Raw genomic sequence first — 14,661 nt, forward strand, 5'->3', positions numbered from 1 at the left:
CGAGACCAGCATGGATTTCGGCCAGGAGTTGCCGTCCCTCTTCTTCGGAGATACATCTTTGAAGGACTCCGGTAGCGCTTTTCTTGTAGAGCTCTCCGTCATGGACCTTGTATGCTTTCGAGCGCCGAACAATGCAGCGAGCCTCATTCTGATCCTGAGGTAGCTCTCGCCTATTAAGGTAGGCCAAGAAGGGTTCGGTCCATGGGGCAATTACTGCCATTATTAGATGGGCCGATGGTGTTATTTCGGTGGCTGGGCCCCTGATGATATCGGTATTGTGTTCGGAATCTGGGGGTATAATCGGATCTGGACTGGTGTTGCTGCTCTCACCCTGCCACACCACGAATGGCTTGAAGAGCCTTTCCAGAAAGATGTTAGGCGGGATGGGATCACGCTTGGCGCCAATGCGAGCAAGGACATCCGCCGCTTGATTACTTTCTCGAGCCACATGATGAAATTCGAGTCCCTCGAACCGGGCTGATATTTTGAGTATGGCGTTACGATAGGCCGCCATCTTCGGATCTTTGGCGTCGAAGTCTCCATTTATTTGGGATATTGCGAGATTTGAATCCCCGCGCACCTCCAGGCGTTGTATGCCCATGGAGGCAGCCATCCGAAGACCGTGCAATAAGTCCTCGTATTCGGCTGCATTGTTGGAGTCTGTGTATAATATTTGGAGTACGTACTGGACTGTGTCTCCAGTGGGGGACGTTAAGACAACGCTCGCTCCTAAGCCGGCCAGCATTTTAGAGCCATCGAAGTGCATGACCCAGTTGGAATATGTGCCGTACTCTTTAGGGAGTTCAGCCTCTGTCCATTCGGCGACGAAGTTGGCCAATACTTGGGATTTAATGGCTCGGCGTGGTTTGTATGTTATGTCGAATGGCAGGAGCTCAATGGCCCACTTGGCAATCCGGCCCGTAGCGTCGCGGTTGTTTATTATGTCATTGAGTGGTACTTCGGAAACCATCGTGATCGAGCACTCTTGGAAGTAGTGTCGTAGCTTCCGGGATGCCATGAAGACCGCATATGCTATCTTTTGGTAATGAGTTACCGGGATTTGCATGGTGTGAGGACAGTGGATACGTAGTATACCGGTGTCTGAAGTGGGAATTTGTGTCCATCCTCCTCTGCTCAATGACGAGCACGACGCTCACCACCTGGTGTGTTGCAGAGATGTATAATAACATCGGTTCGCCGATGTTCGGCACGGCCAGGATTGGGTTGCTCGCTAAAAGAGCCTTTATTTCTTCCAGTCCGGCCGCTGCCGCATCCGTCCACTCGAAGTGGTCAGTGCGTCGGAGAAGGCGATAAAGTGGCAATGCTTTTTCTCCTAATCTGGAGATAAAGCGGCTTAAAGCTGCCACGCATCCGGCTAATTTTTGGACCTGTTTAAGGTCTGTTGGTGCAGCCAATTGTGACAAAGCTCGGATTTTGGCTGGATTTGCCTCAATTCCTCTATTGGAAACGATGAAGCCCAGCAGTTTTCCGGCGGAACACCAAAAACACACTTTTCTGGATTGAGCTTGATGTCATATGTACGGAGGTTGTCGAATGTGAGACGCAGGTCGTCTATTAATGACTCGACGTGCCTAGTCTTGATGACGACATCGTCCACATATGCTTCAACTGTCTTGCCGATTTGTTTCTCTAGGCATGTTTGAATCATGCGTTGGTAGGTGGCGCCGACGTTTTTAAGCCCAAAGGGCATAGTGTTGAAGCAGAAAGGCCCATATGGGGTAATGAATGCTGTTGCGGCTTGATCGGACTCCTTCATTTTGATTTGATGGTATCCAGAGTATGCGTCGAGGAAACACAGTGAGTCATGTCCTGCAGTGGCATCAATAATCTGATTGATGCGGGGGAGGGGGAAGGGATCCTTAGGGCAGGCCTTGTTGAGGTCTTTGAAATCGACGCACAGGCGCCAGGATTTATCCTTCTTTGGCACCATCACCAGGTTTGCTAGCCAGTCCGGGTGTTTTATTTCTCTGATGAATCCGGCCTCGATTAACTTGGCTAGCTCCTCCCCCATAGCTTGTTGTTTGGGTTCGGAAAAGCGCCGCAGTGTTTGCTTGACCGTCTTATATCCCTTCAATATATTGAGGCTGTGTTCGGCCAACCTGCATGGGATTCCTGGCATATCAGAAGGGTGCCAGGTGAATATGTCCCAGTTCTCGCGTAGGAACGCTCATAGTGCAGCGTCAACCATTTGGTCCAGCTATGCCCCGATGGAAGCTATCTTCTTGGGGTCCGTCGGGTGGACTTGAAATTTGACTATTTCGTCTGCTGGTTTGAAGGAGGTGGATTTGGGTCGCTTATCAAGGATTACGTCGTCCCTATCCACCGTGGAGCGTAGTGCGGTTAACTCTTCGGCCGCGAGGGCCTCAGATAGTGCCTCGAGGGCCAGGGATGCGGTTTTGTTTTCGGCGCGGAGTGTTATGTCCGGATCACTGACGAGAGTGATAATACTGTTGGGCCCGGGCATCTTGAGCTTCATGTACCCATAATGAGGTATAGCTTGAAAGCGCATGAATGCGTCTCGCCCCAACAAGGCGTGATATCCACTATTGAAAGGGGCCACCTGGAAGGTTATCTCTTCGGACCGATAGTTCTCCGGCGTGCCGAATACCACGTCGAGTGTAATTTTCCCCGCGCATCATGCCTCCCGGCTGGGAATGATTCCTCGGAAGGTCGTATTACTTTGCTCGATGCAGCTCCTGTCTATTTCCATTTTATTGATCCTATCCTCGTAGATGAGGTTTAGCCCGCTGCCGCCGTCCATGAGCACTTTAGTGAGCCGAAAGCCATCCACAATTGGATTGAGGACCAAGGCGGCTGGTGCTTGGACTGACCGGAATTATGGTTCGTCACTGGCATTGAAAGTTATGGCCATGTCGTTCCAGGGGTTTATTGCTGCGACTTGGCAGACTTCAGCGAGGTCGTGGAGTTCCCTCTTGCGCCGATTGTTTGAAGTGAAAGTCTCGAAGACCGTCAATACTCTGAGGTTGTCGTCCTTCGGGTTGCGTTGCTCTGAGGTGTTTTTGGTGAGGATATCCTCGCCGCTCTTGGTCACCTGCCGGAGTATCCAACACGCTCTAAGGCCGTGGGTTGGTACGGTATCCGGTGTTGTGTGTATTTTGCATGGCCTATCGAGCCATCCCTCCAGAACAGTTCCGCACCCGTAATGGGCTTAGTTTTCTTCACTATGGGGCCAGGTGCCCCGCGAGGGTGCATCCTTTTTGCCCGCCAGAGGGGTTAAGTGGAGACCTGTGGTTCCCAGCAAGCTGTCTAGGTTTTCCAGGCGCTTTCCATTGCGTAGTACTTCTGTACTATGGTCGCCAAGTCAGCGAAGTGTAATACGCGACGACGGTTGATGGCGTTGAGGATTCCTTCGTGTGTGCAATTATTGCAGAATACTGAAATCGCGTCCTCGTCGCGGCAATCTTTAATCTTGTCTTTGACAAGGAGGAATCTGGCCCAAAAGTGATGGACTATTTCCTGAGACTGTTGTCGTACGTACATGAGGTCGCATATATCCGGAGGGCCAGAATTGCTTGGCGAATATTGCTTGTGGTGGGTGGGTGGCTTTAAATCCGAACCCTGACCCAATTTGGAGTCCGGAGTTTGAAAAACTTCCGAGCTTATTAGTTCGGGCTCCGAGATGTTAAATGATTTTCTAGGCTCGACGCCCGATTCTAGGTTCGGGGGACCGGGAGTGTCATCCCACAGACAGGTATCCGGCTCTTCGAGATCGGATATCCGAGCATAACTCGTCTTCAACATTGGGGGAGAGTTGTTGTTTTGCTCCTCTACGACCGCTATCTGATGGGTGATCGGCGCAGATTTGATTTCTCTCTGATCGGGTTTAAGCCCAATCTGATCATAGTCTATAGCGACCCCATAGCGGCGATGCGATCCAGGAGTTCGTTTAAAGATGACAACTCTGCCGGATCCATCCGTTTGGAGTATTCGGAGTCAACACGGAGACGATTTTCGATGACCTGAGAAGTCATCCTCGGCTTGACAGCCGAATGGGCGGTCATGGTAAAGCCGCCCAGCCGGAGAGTTTGGCCCGAGGCCAAGGCTCTTCCGGAGCTGATATTGTCCTTGATAACAAGGCGAGCCATCGATCCTGTCTTTGACGTCACAGCGGAACTCTCAATGAAAGCACCAATGTCGGTGTCAAAACCGGCGGATATCGGGTAGGGGGTCCCGAACTGTGCGTCTGAGGTCGATGGTAACAGGAGACGGGGGACACGATGTTTACCCAGGTTCGGGCCCTCTTGATGGAGGTAGTACCCTACTTCCTGCTTGATTGATCTTGATGAATATGGGGATCACAAGAGTTGATCTACCACGAGATCGTAATGGCTAAACCCTAATGTCTAGCCTGTATGATTGTCATTGCCTCTACGGACTAAACCCTCCGGTTTATATAGACACCGGAAGGGGCCTTGGGTTGTACAGAGTCGGTTTACAGAGGAAGGAATCTTCATATCCGAACGCCAAGCTTTCCATCCACGCAAAGGAGAGTCCCATCCGGACACGGGAGGAAGTCTTCTATCTTGTATATTCATGGCCCATCAGTCTGGCCCACGTCACATAGGCCGGACGCCCGAGGACCCCTTAATCCAGGACTCCCTCAGCGGCCGAGCGGGGTGCGGGCGGCATCGTGCGGCGCGGGGAGGTGGCGTGCGGGAGGAAGAAGGGGGGAAGAACTGAAGGGCGGTTGGGCATTGGCGCGCGGCCGCGGTTTTCACATCTTCTGCCTCCGGAGATGTAAATTTGCACCGCGAGGTGTTGTATTTTACATCTCCGAGAGGTGAAGATGTATTTTTTTGCGTATGGACCATCTGTTAAAGAGCTGTTTTTTGCCTCAGAAGATCCAAAAGTTGGTTATTTTTACATATGGACCATCTATTGGAGATGCTCTTAGAGGGACATGTGTGGACATGGGCATTCCCTATTCAGCTGGACCGGGGTAGTTATTTTTTCTATTCGGTTGTGTGGATAAGGTTAGCCCATGTTTTGTTTCGTTAAAAGGATGAATCATGGTTGGGATAGCCATTTTTCTGTTTTGTTGATGGGTGAGGTTAGCTCATTTTTCAATATGAGACAATCAAATATGATATGAGAACATTTGTAGAAAATTAGCATCATACCCAAGAAAACTAATCAGTAATGCAAGCTAACTTTAACTTCAATACACATCATATTCAATATTTGCACATATAAAACACAAGTGCATAGAGCTCATAGTTCGACATTTCATATAATACTAGATCAAATCTATATAGTTATACAACCCATGCATAGTTTAATGTTTTCATTCTAATCAAAAGAACAAGTCCATACAACCCATGGCTCCATTGTTTTTGTTGTCATCAAAATCATAAGTCAAACACACATATAAACACATCATGCTTCGGCTTCAGGAAATGTACTCTTCACATACCTAGAGGTCCAAACCTTTCTTTGAACATCCCCCAAGACCTTGAATGTCGTTGCAACACGAGGATTGTCAACCAAATAGGCATAGTAATGAGCAAGGAAATCCACATCAAAGCCAGCAGTTCTTTCATCTCATCCCAAAGGCCACCAGTGGTGAGGTTAGCGTTGCTAGCTAGTTTCTCAATGACAACAACAAGCCTTTCACTTGAAGCCATTATGGTTGCAACCATCCTGTCTTATATAGAAGGATTAGTTTTGGCTTTCTTCAACTTGGGAGCAGCTGACTCGTCACAAGTGTGTGATTGGGCAACCTCTTCATTTGTGGTAGCAGCTTTGTTGGTTTCCTATTCTTCAAGATCAATCACCTTTGTAGCTAAAGGGTCACTTGAGCCTTTTGCATATTGCCCCGTAGCCATGCTTGCTCCAATGATAATCATCATCTCCTCATAATGTTTAGTAGGCTTGTTCAGGAAGGATTCATCTTCCTTGTGGTCCCTTATTAACAAAAGTAATCATTTCATCAAGGAATGGGAGTACAAGTACATTCCAGCTAATGCATGAAAGAACACATTTCAACAAGAATTTGGCCATAAAAGTACTCATTCCAACAAATAAATGGAGTATAGATAAGTTTTAGCAAGTGACAATGCATGCAAGAAATCATTTCAGCAAGAATTTGGAGATAAAAGTACTCATTCCATCAAGGAAATGGAGCAACAAGTGATAGTGCATGAAAGAAATCATTACAATAAGTATTAGGAGATATGGAACCAATTTCAACAACCATTTGACATTAGAGAACTCATTTCAGCAAGTATTTTGGACAAATGGAACAATTTCAGCAAGTACTAAAGGGCAAAAAAATAGATACCTTAATGTGGTTTGTGTAATGCTCATGATCAAGAACAGTCATACAGTTATCTTCTTCCCAAAGTGCAGCACTCAATGATTTGAGGTGCACTATTTGTTTATACTTCCCCTTCCATGTCCTTGTGTGATTTGTGATGTGGGTTCCAATCAAGTCGGTGTGCTAAAAATGTTCATGTTGGGGAACGTAGCATGCAATTTCAAAAAATTTCCTACGCTCACGCAAGAGCGAAACCCTCGTTTTGTGTTGCTGAGACATGCGCCTAAGGAGAAATTGCCACCGAGTGACATGCCAGCGCTACTACTTGATTGAGTGCCAACACGTAGCTGTGCTTTCAGCAAGAATCTCACCATTGGGAGCCGGTGCCTTTCAAAGCACTTTCACGTGTGAACCGAAGTCGTCTTGCCCAAGACCCACGGAGACCTACCTATAGTGACGTCAAAGTACCAATGAGCATGGAGGTTTGGTTGAAATTGGTTACGACGACGTCGAGTTCTAGGATATGCATAGCAACGAGAGGGGGAGAGTGTGTCCACGTACACTCGTAGACCGAAAGCGGAACGTTAGGTTAACGCGGTTGATGTAGTCGAACGTCTTCACGATCCAACTGAGTTCAGCACACGTTCAGCTCGATGACGTCCCTCGAACTCTTGATCCAGCAGAGGGTCGAGAGAGAGTTCAGTCAGCACGACAGCGTGGTGACAGTGATGGTGATGTGATCCGCGCAGGGCTTCGCCTAAGCACTACGATGCTATGACCGGAGGAGTAAACTGTGGATGGGGGCACCGCACACAGCTAAGAGAACAATTGATGTGCTATGGGGTGCCCCCTGCCCCCGTATATAAAGGAGGGGAGGAGGAGGAGGCCGGCCGGAAGCGCGCGCCGTGGGGGGAGTCCTACTAGGAGTAGGATTCGCCCCTCCCCCTTTTCCTTTCTTCACCGGAGGGAAAAGGAAGGAGAGGGAGAGGGAGAGGAAAGGGGGGCCGCGCCCCCTCCTCCTTGTCCTATTCGGACTCCCTAGGAGGGGGGCGCGTGGCACCCCCCGCGGGCTTCCCTCTCTCTCCTTAGGGCCCATGTAGGCCCAATACTTCCCCGGGGGGTTCCGGTAACCCCGGTACTCCGGTAAAATACCCGAACCACTCGAAACCATTCCGATGTCCGAATACTACCTTCCAATATATGAATCTTTACCTCTCGACCATTTCGAGACTCCTCGTCATGTCCGTGATCTCATCCAGGACTCCGAACAAACTTCGGTCACCAAAACACATAACTCATAATACAAATCGTCATTGAACATTAAGCGTGCGGACCCTACGGGTTCAAAAACTATGTAGACATGACCGAGACACATCTCCGGTCAATAAACAATAGCGGAACCTGGATGCTCATATTGGTTCCTACATATTCTACGAAGATCTTTATCGGTCAAACCGCAATAACAACATACGTTATTCCCTTTGTCATCGGTATGTTACTTGCCCGAGATTCGATCGTCGGTATCATCATACCTAGTTCAATCTCGTTACCGGCAAGTCTCTTTACTCGTTCCGTAATGCATCATCCCGCAACTAACTCATTAGTCACATTGCTTGCAAGGCTTATAGTGATGTGCATTACCGAGAGGGCCCAGAGATACCTCTCCGATACTCGTAGCGACAAATCCTAATCTCGATCTATGCCAACCCAACAAACACCTTCGGAGACACCTGTAGAGCATCTTTATAATTACCCAGTTACGTTGTGACGTTTGATATCACACAAGGTGTTCCTCCGGTATTCGGGAGTTGCATAATCTCATAGTCAGAGGAATATGTATAAGTCATGAAGAAAGCAATATCAATAAAACTTAACGATCATTATGCTAAGCTAACGGATGAGTCTTGTCCATCACATCATTCTCTAATGATGTGATGCCGTTCATCAAATGACAACACATGTCTATGGTCAGGAAACTTAACCATCTTTGATTAACGAGCTAGTCAAGTAGATGCATACTAGGGACATTCTGTTTGTCTATGTATTCACACATGTACTAAGTTTCCGGCTAATACAATTCTAGCATGAATAATAAATAGTTATCATGATATAAGGAAATATAAATAACAACTTTATTATTGCCTCTAGGGCATATTTCCTTTAGTCTCCCACTTGCACTAGAGTCAATAATCTAGATTACAAAGTAATGATTCTAACACCCATGGAGTCTTGGTGCTGATCATGTTTTGCTCGTGGAAGAGGCTTAGTCAATGGGTCCGCAACATTCAGATCCGTATGTATTTTGCAAATCTCTATGTCTCCCTCTGTAAGGGCATATTTCTCCCTAAGTGGTTTTGGTGATTGATGACAATGCATTTGCGGACTAATCGTGTGCATTGAGCATTTCAGATATCTCATGTCTAGGCACAAGACGATTGGTGCCCCTCGGAGCCTATCGAAGACGACGTTTCTCTATGTTTCTTTTCGGTGGATTTGAGTCGTAGGAAAGCCGTACTATTAAGAGGGGGTCCGCTTCGGAAAGGTTAGGGTGGAATCATCACGTACACATATGTTCCTTTGCACCACCTTTCCTTGCTTCACTGGAGCACCGGTTGTTCCCCTTGTCGTTGTGAAGATGAAGGCCTCCTAGTGCTACTGGGATGCGGCGTGCGATAGTACTGCTCAAGGGAGTAGTGGTACCGCAGCTGGCCACGATAGTACCGCTCCTAGCACGCGGTAGTACCATGGCCTCTGGCCCAGCATAGTTGCATGAGCGGATGTAGGGCGGAAGTAAATTTTTACTTCTGCACCCTACGCGGTAGTACCGCTCCCTGTGAGCTGTAGTACCGTGCCGGATTTTTGCACTACCGAAACTCAACGGAAGTAGCCACAAATGTAATTTTATTAGTCTGTGCCTTCCCAGCCCAGAATGAGCCCTGCCTTGCGGTAGTACCGCAAGGGCGCACGGTAGTACCGCAAGGGCGCACGGTAGTACCGCTCCGGTGGTTCTACCGCTTGTTGCCTTGTGCAACAGGGCCTCACCTGGCTCCTGCCGCACGAGCGGTAGTACTGCACTTCCCAGCGGTAGTACCGCAAGCCTGTGCGACAGTACCGCGGGTGTGCGGTAGTACCGCATGTCGCGAGCTGAGTTGGTGGGTAACGGTTGGATTTGTCCTCACACTATATAAGGGGGGTCTTCTTCCCCAAGTTGACCACCTCTTCCTCCCCCAAGCTCCATTGTTGCTCAAAGCTCCATTTTCACCCGATCTCTCTCCCTAGCCAATCAATCTTGTTGATTTTCTAGGGATTGGTTGAGAAGGCCCCGATCTACACTTCCACCAAGAGAAATTTGATTCCCCCCACTAATCCCTTGCGGATCTTGTTACTCTTGGGTGTTTGAGCACCCTAGACGGTTGAGGTCACCATGGAGCCATATTCCATTGTGGTGAAGCTTCGTGGTGTTGTTGGGAGCCTCCAATTGAGTTGTGGAGATTGCCCCAACCTTGTTTGTAAAGGTTCGGTCGCCGCCTCCAAGGGCACCAATAGTGGAATCACGGCATCTCGCATTGTGTGAGGGCGTGAGGAGAATACGGTGGCCCTAGTGGCTTCTTGGTGAGCATTGTGCCTCCACACCGCTCCAATGGAGATGTACTTCCTCTCAAAGGGAAGGAACTTCGGTAACACATCCTCGTCTCCACCGGCTCCACTCTTGGTTATCTCTTACCTTTACTTGTGCAAGCTTATATTGTGTTGTATCCTTTGCTTGCTTGTGTGCTTGTTGTTGTTGCATCATATAGGTTGGTCACCTAGTTGCATATCTAGACAACCTACTTTGATGCAAAGTTTAAATTGGTAAAGAAAAGCTAAAAATTGTTAGTTGCCTATTCACCCCCCCTCTAGTCAACTATATCGATCCTTTCAATTGGTATCAGAGCCTCGTCTCTTTATTAATGACTTTGCCGTCCGAAGAGTATGGTTGACACCGTAGACGGTGGGGAGGAGCACTCCGGTGTGAATCCATTCTCATCTACGGCCGATGGGGGGACCTCGGTCTCTCGTGAGGAGTTCAATGCAGCTTTGGACACATTGAAAACCTCCATGACGACCGAGGTTGAAAGCATGTTCAATAAGTTTTTAGAAGGCCTTAAATTTCCACTGCACCAATGAAAGTGGGTGATCCCGCTAACAAGGTGACGGATGCTAACTCCGACAAGGGGGAAGCTACTAGTGACAAAGTTCCTTTATCTAGTGGTAGAAGTGGAAATGGCATCTTTTCCCATGTTGAACCTCCACTTACTTATGGAGGACCGGTTCCTTCCACTCATTTGAATCATGTTGGTCCTCCTAAGCTTGTGAAAAATGAGGATTTTGCCTCTGGGGTCTATCGCTTTAAACGTCATTTAAATCATAGTTCTACTAACCTTTGGAGAATTATTGAGCAAGGTTTCTACCCGCATGACCCAAGCAACTTCACTCCTAGAGAAGCCGCTGATCATCAATTCAACGAGTCCGCTCTTTGCATTCTCCAAGAGGCCATCCCTCCCGAAGACATTGTGCATCTCTGACCTTTCACCGTGGCCAAGGAAGCATGGCAACATATTGTTTCCATTTACAAGGGAAGCGTAAGCATTCAACACTCCAACTATGAAGTGGTTCAAGAGGAAGCCGATGAGTTTGCAATGAATGAAGATGAAGAACCTCATGAGCTTTACCAGAGATTAACCACTCTCCCGGTCTCACTCCGAGATCTTGGGAGCAAGGATACAGATGACAATTGGATCAAGCGCAAGTTTCTCAAGGCCATGATGCCTTACCATAAGGCCATGTCCTCCGTCATCCGTCAAAGGCCGGACTTCCACACCTTGTCCTCTAGTGAAGTGTTGGATGAGTTTGTCGCAATGAGGATCTTGGACAAGATCGCCGACAATGCGGTGTTGCGTTCTCAACGTACAAAGAAGCCCAACCTTGCCTTGAAGGCCAAGGCTAGTGTGGAAGAAGAGGATGAAGAGGAAGAAGAGGAGAGTAACCCCGAAGATACAAAATATGCTTATCATGAGCACATGGCTCTTGCTTCAAGGCAATTTTGGAGCAAGAAGAACTCAAGGCCCAACTTCAACAAGAACAACTCAAGTGGCACCAAGGGAAAGCAACATGTGAGGACATGTTATAATTGTGGCAATGTGAGCCACTTTGTTGCGGAGTGCCCATATGAGAAGAGGGAAGACAATGGTGGCAAGCTCACTCGAAAAGACAAGGCCAAGTCCTTCCCCAACAAGAACAACTTCACCAAGAAGACTCCTCCCAAGGGGTTGGTGGCACAAGAAGAGTACAATGAGGATGATGAAGACGGTGAGACGGTTGCGATGGCCTCCGTTGCCATTGCAACAACTCCACGGGTGTCCCTCTTGGACTCACCTAACGAGAACATCACCGCCAAGTGCCTCATGGCCAAAGCCACCAACAAGGTAACCCCCAACATCAAAACTACCATCATCAATAATCCTTCTTTGACGGATTGCATTGATGAAAGTGAGGGGTCTAATGAGGAAGAAAATGAATTTGAGTCTTTTATGAGTAAGCTCAAGGTAAACCCAAGAAGCACTTTGTTGCTCTCTTGGAACAACTTGGTGAAGCCAATGACATGACCGAGGCTCACAAAGAAACCATCTCTAAGATGGAGGGGCATAGTCATGACTATGCCAATGAGATATCGGATCTCTCTAATGCTCTTGAGGAAGAGTGTGGTCATCGTTTGGCTCTTGAGGAGTCACACAACGATGATCATGATAAATTGAAGAAAGATCTAGATCATGCTCTTGTTGTGTCTCGTGTGCTCAATTCTGAGAAGGCCAAACTTGGGGTTGATCTTGCTAGACTCAAGGAGGAGTTTGATATACTTGACGAGGCTCACAAGGCCTTGAAGGGTACTCATGCTAGCCTTAAAGAGTCTCTTGATCAACTCCAAGTGAAGCTAACCAAGGAGAAAGCCACTTTTCCCCATATGGTTTTAATTGATAATGCAAATGCTACTAATCCGTGTTGTGAGCATGTGCATCTTGTGGAGGAGAATGCCAAGTTGAAGGAGCAACTTGATAAAGGCCTTGTGTCTTGCATACAAGGTAAGAAGAACCTCAATGACCTTTTGAGCAATCAAAAGGAAGTTGTGGGCAAGGAGGGAATTGGGTTTTCACCCAAGTCCAAGAACAAGAAGAATGACAAGGCCAAACGACCTCCTCCTCTCAAGCAAACTTTTGTGAAGGAGGGAGAGGGTGCTCCTAAGGAGAAGAAGAACAATGAGAAGGGTGGTGGTGTCAAGAAGGGCAATGCCACCCCTTCCAACAAAGCCGACGACTTTAACCCTTCTTATGTGTTATGCCGTGCTAGTGATGGACATGTTTATGCTAAATTTGTTGGATCTCCTTATGATTACATTGAATGGTCTATTTGGGTTCCCAAGACCCTTGTTACTAACATCAAAGGACCCATTACAAAATGGGTACCTAAAACCAAGCATTGATCTCTTGCAGGTGTTTGCTTCCGGTGGAGGATCATGGTTGCTCGATAGTGGAGCCACAAATCATAGCAAGGACTTGGTGGTGGACGTGCACAAGATTTCATCTATGCCCACCAATGTCGAGTGGGGTGATGCCTCGTCTTCTAAGGTATTGGGTCTTGGCAAGGTTGTCATTTCTCACGATCTCACGATCGAGAAAGTCATGCTTGTTGAGTCCCTTGCATACAATTTACTTTCTGTTCGTCAACTTGCACTCATGGGCATTGCCACTTTCTTTGATATTGATACTGTGGCCCTCTTGTGGAGCAAGACTCTTAAAGTAGCCTTTGTTGGGCATGTCGAGAATGGTCTCTATGTGATTAACTTCTCGGAACGACCCACTAAGACCGCGACATGACTAATGGCTAAAGTTGAAGTGGGATGGCTTTGGCATCACCGTTTAGCCCATGTCAATATGAGATCTTTGCAAAGTCTTCTCAAGGGGGACCATGTCCGTGGACTAACAAATGTTAGTTTTGCCAAAGATCGTGCTTGCAGTGCTTGTATCGAAGGAAATCTACATGAGAAGGCTCACCCTCCCACGACTATCATATACTCGAAGAGGCCCTTGGAGATCCTTCACTTGGATCTCTTTGGACCTCCATCCTTTGATAGTCATGGGGGTAGAAAGTATTGCTTGGTGATTGTGGAAGATTATTCAAGATACACTTGGGTATATTTCTTCAAGAGGAAGAGTGAGACCCAACAAACCGTCATCGACTTTGCAAATGAAGCTCAACGCCAACACAATGCAAAGATCTTGACGATAAGAAGTGACAGCGGCACCGAGTTCAATAACTACACCTTGGATGAGTTTCTTAGTGATGAGGGGATCAAGCATCAATATTCTGCACCTTACACCCCTCAACAAAATGGTGTAGCGGAGAGGAAGAACCGGACGTTGATGGATGCGGCAAGAACCATGATGGCGGAGTTCAAGTCTCCATACAACTTTTGGGCCGAAGCCATCAACATCGCTTGTCATTCATCCAATCGGCTCTATCTCCGCAAAGGCTTGAACAAGACTCCACATGAGATACTCACCGGTAACAAGCCCAACCTCAAGTACTTCCGGCTGTTCGGGTGTAAGTGTTTCATTCTCAAGAAAGGTATTCGTTTGTCTAAATTTGAGGCTAGAGCTCATGAGGGCATATTTGTTGGTTATTCTACAAACTGTCATGCTTACCGTGTCCTCAATAAGTCCACGAGACTTATTGAGGATACGTGTAACGTGGAGTTTGATGAAAATAACGGCTCCCAAGTGGAGCAAAGTGGTACTTGTGATGTAGGTGATGAAATTCCACCCCAAGCCATAAGAAGAATGGGTGTTGGTCATACCCTACCCATTGAGGAACCCCTTGTGGCCAAAGGAGAAGGACAATGTTCCACTCAAGTGGAACCATCACCAACCCAAGACCCACATGCTTCCGAAGAACAAAGTGAAGGCCCTCAACCAAATGAACAAGATCAAGGGCAAGATCAACCTCAAGATGGTGGTGAACCACCATGTGATGCCCAAGATCAAGTTCTCACCACCGAGCAAGTTCAAGATCAAGAGCAAGCTTAAGATCAAGAACAAGCTCAAGACGACGCTCAAGATGATCAAGTTTCCGCTCCTCAACTCTCTCCCGAGGAGGAATTGGAGCGTCGTGCCGCCAAGATTGCATCCAAGCTCACTACCAAAGATCATCTCATGTCGAATGTGCTTGGAAGCTTAAGAAAGGGGGTAAGCACTCGTAGACAATTAGCAAACTATTGTGAACATCACGCGTTTGTTTCTTGTGTTGAACCCCAAAAGGTCTATGAGGCG

Source organism: Aegilops tauschii, chromosome 2, assembly GCF_002575655.3.
Source record: "Aegilops tauschii subsp. strangulata cultivar AL8/78 chromosome 2, Aet v6.0, whole genome shotgun sequence".
In the NCBI taxonomy this organism is placed as follows: Eukaryota; Viridiplantae; Streptophyta; class Magnoliopsida; order Poales; family Poaceae; genus Aegilops; species Aegilops tauschii.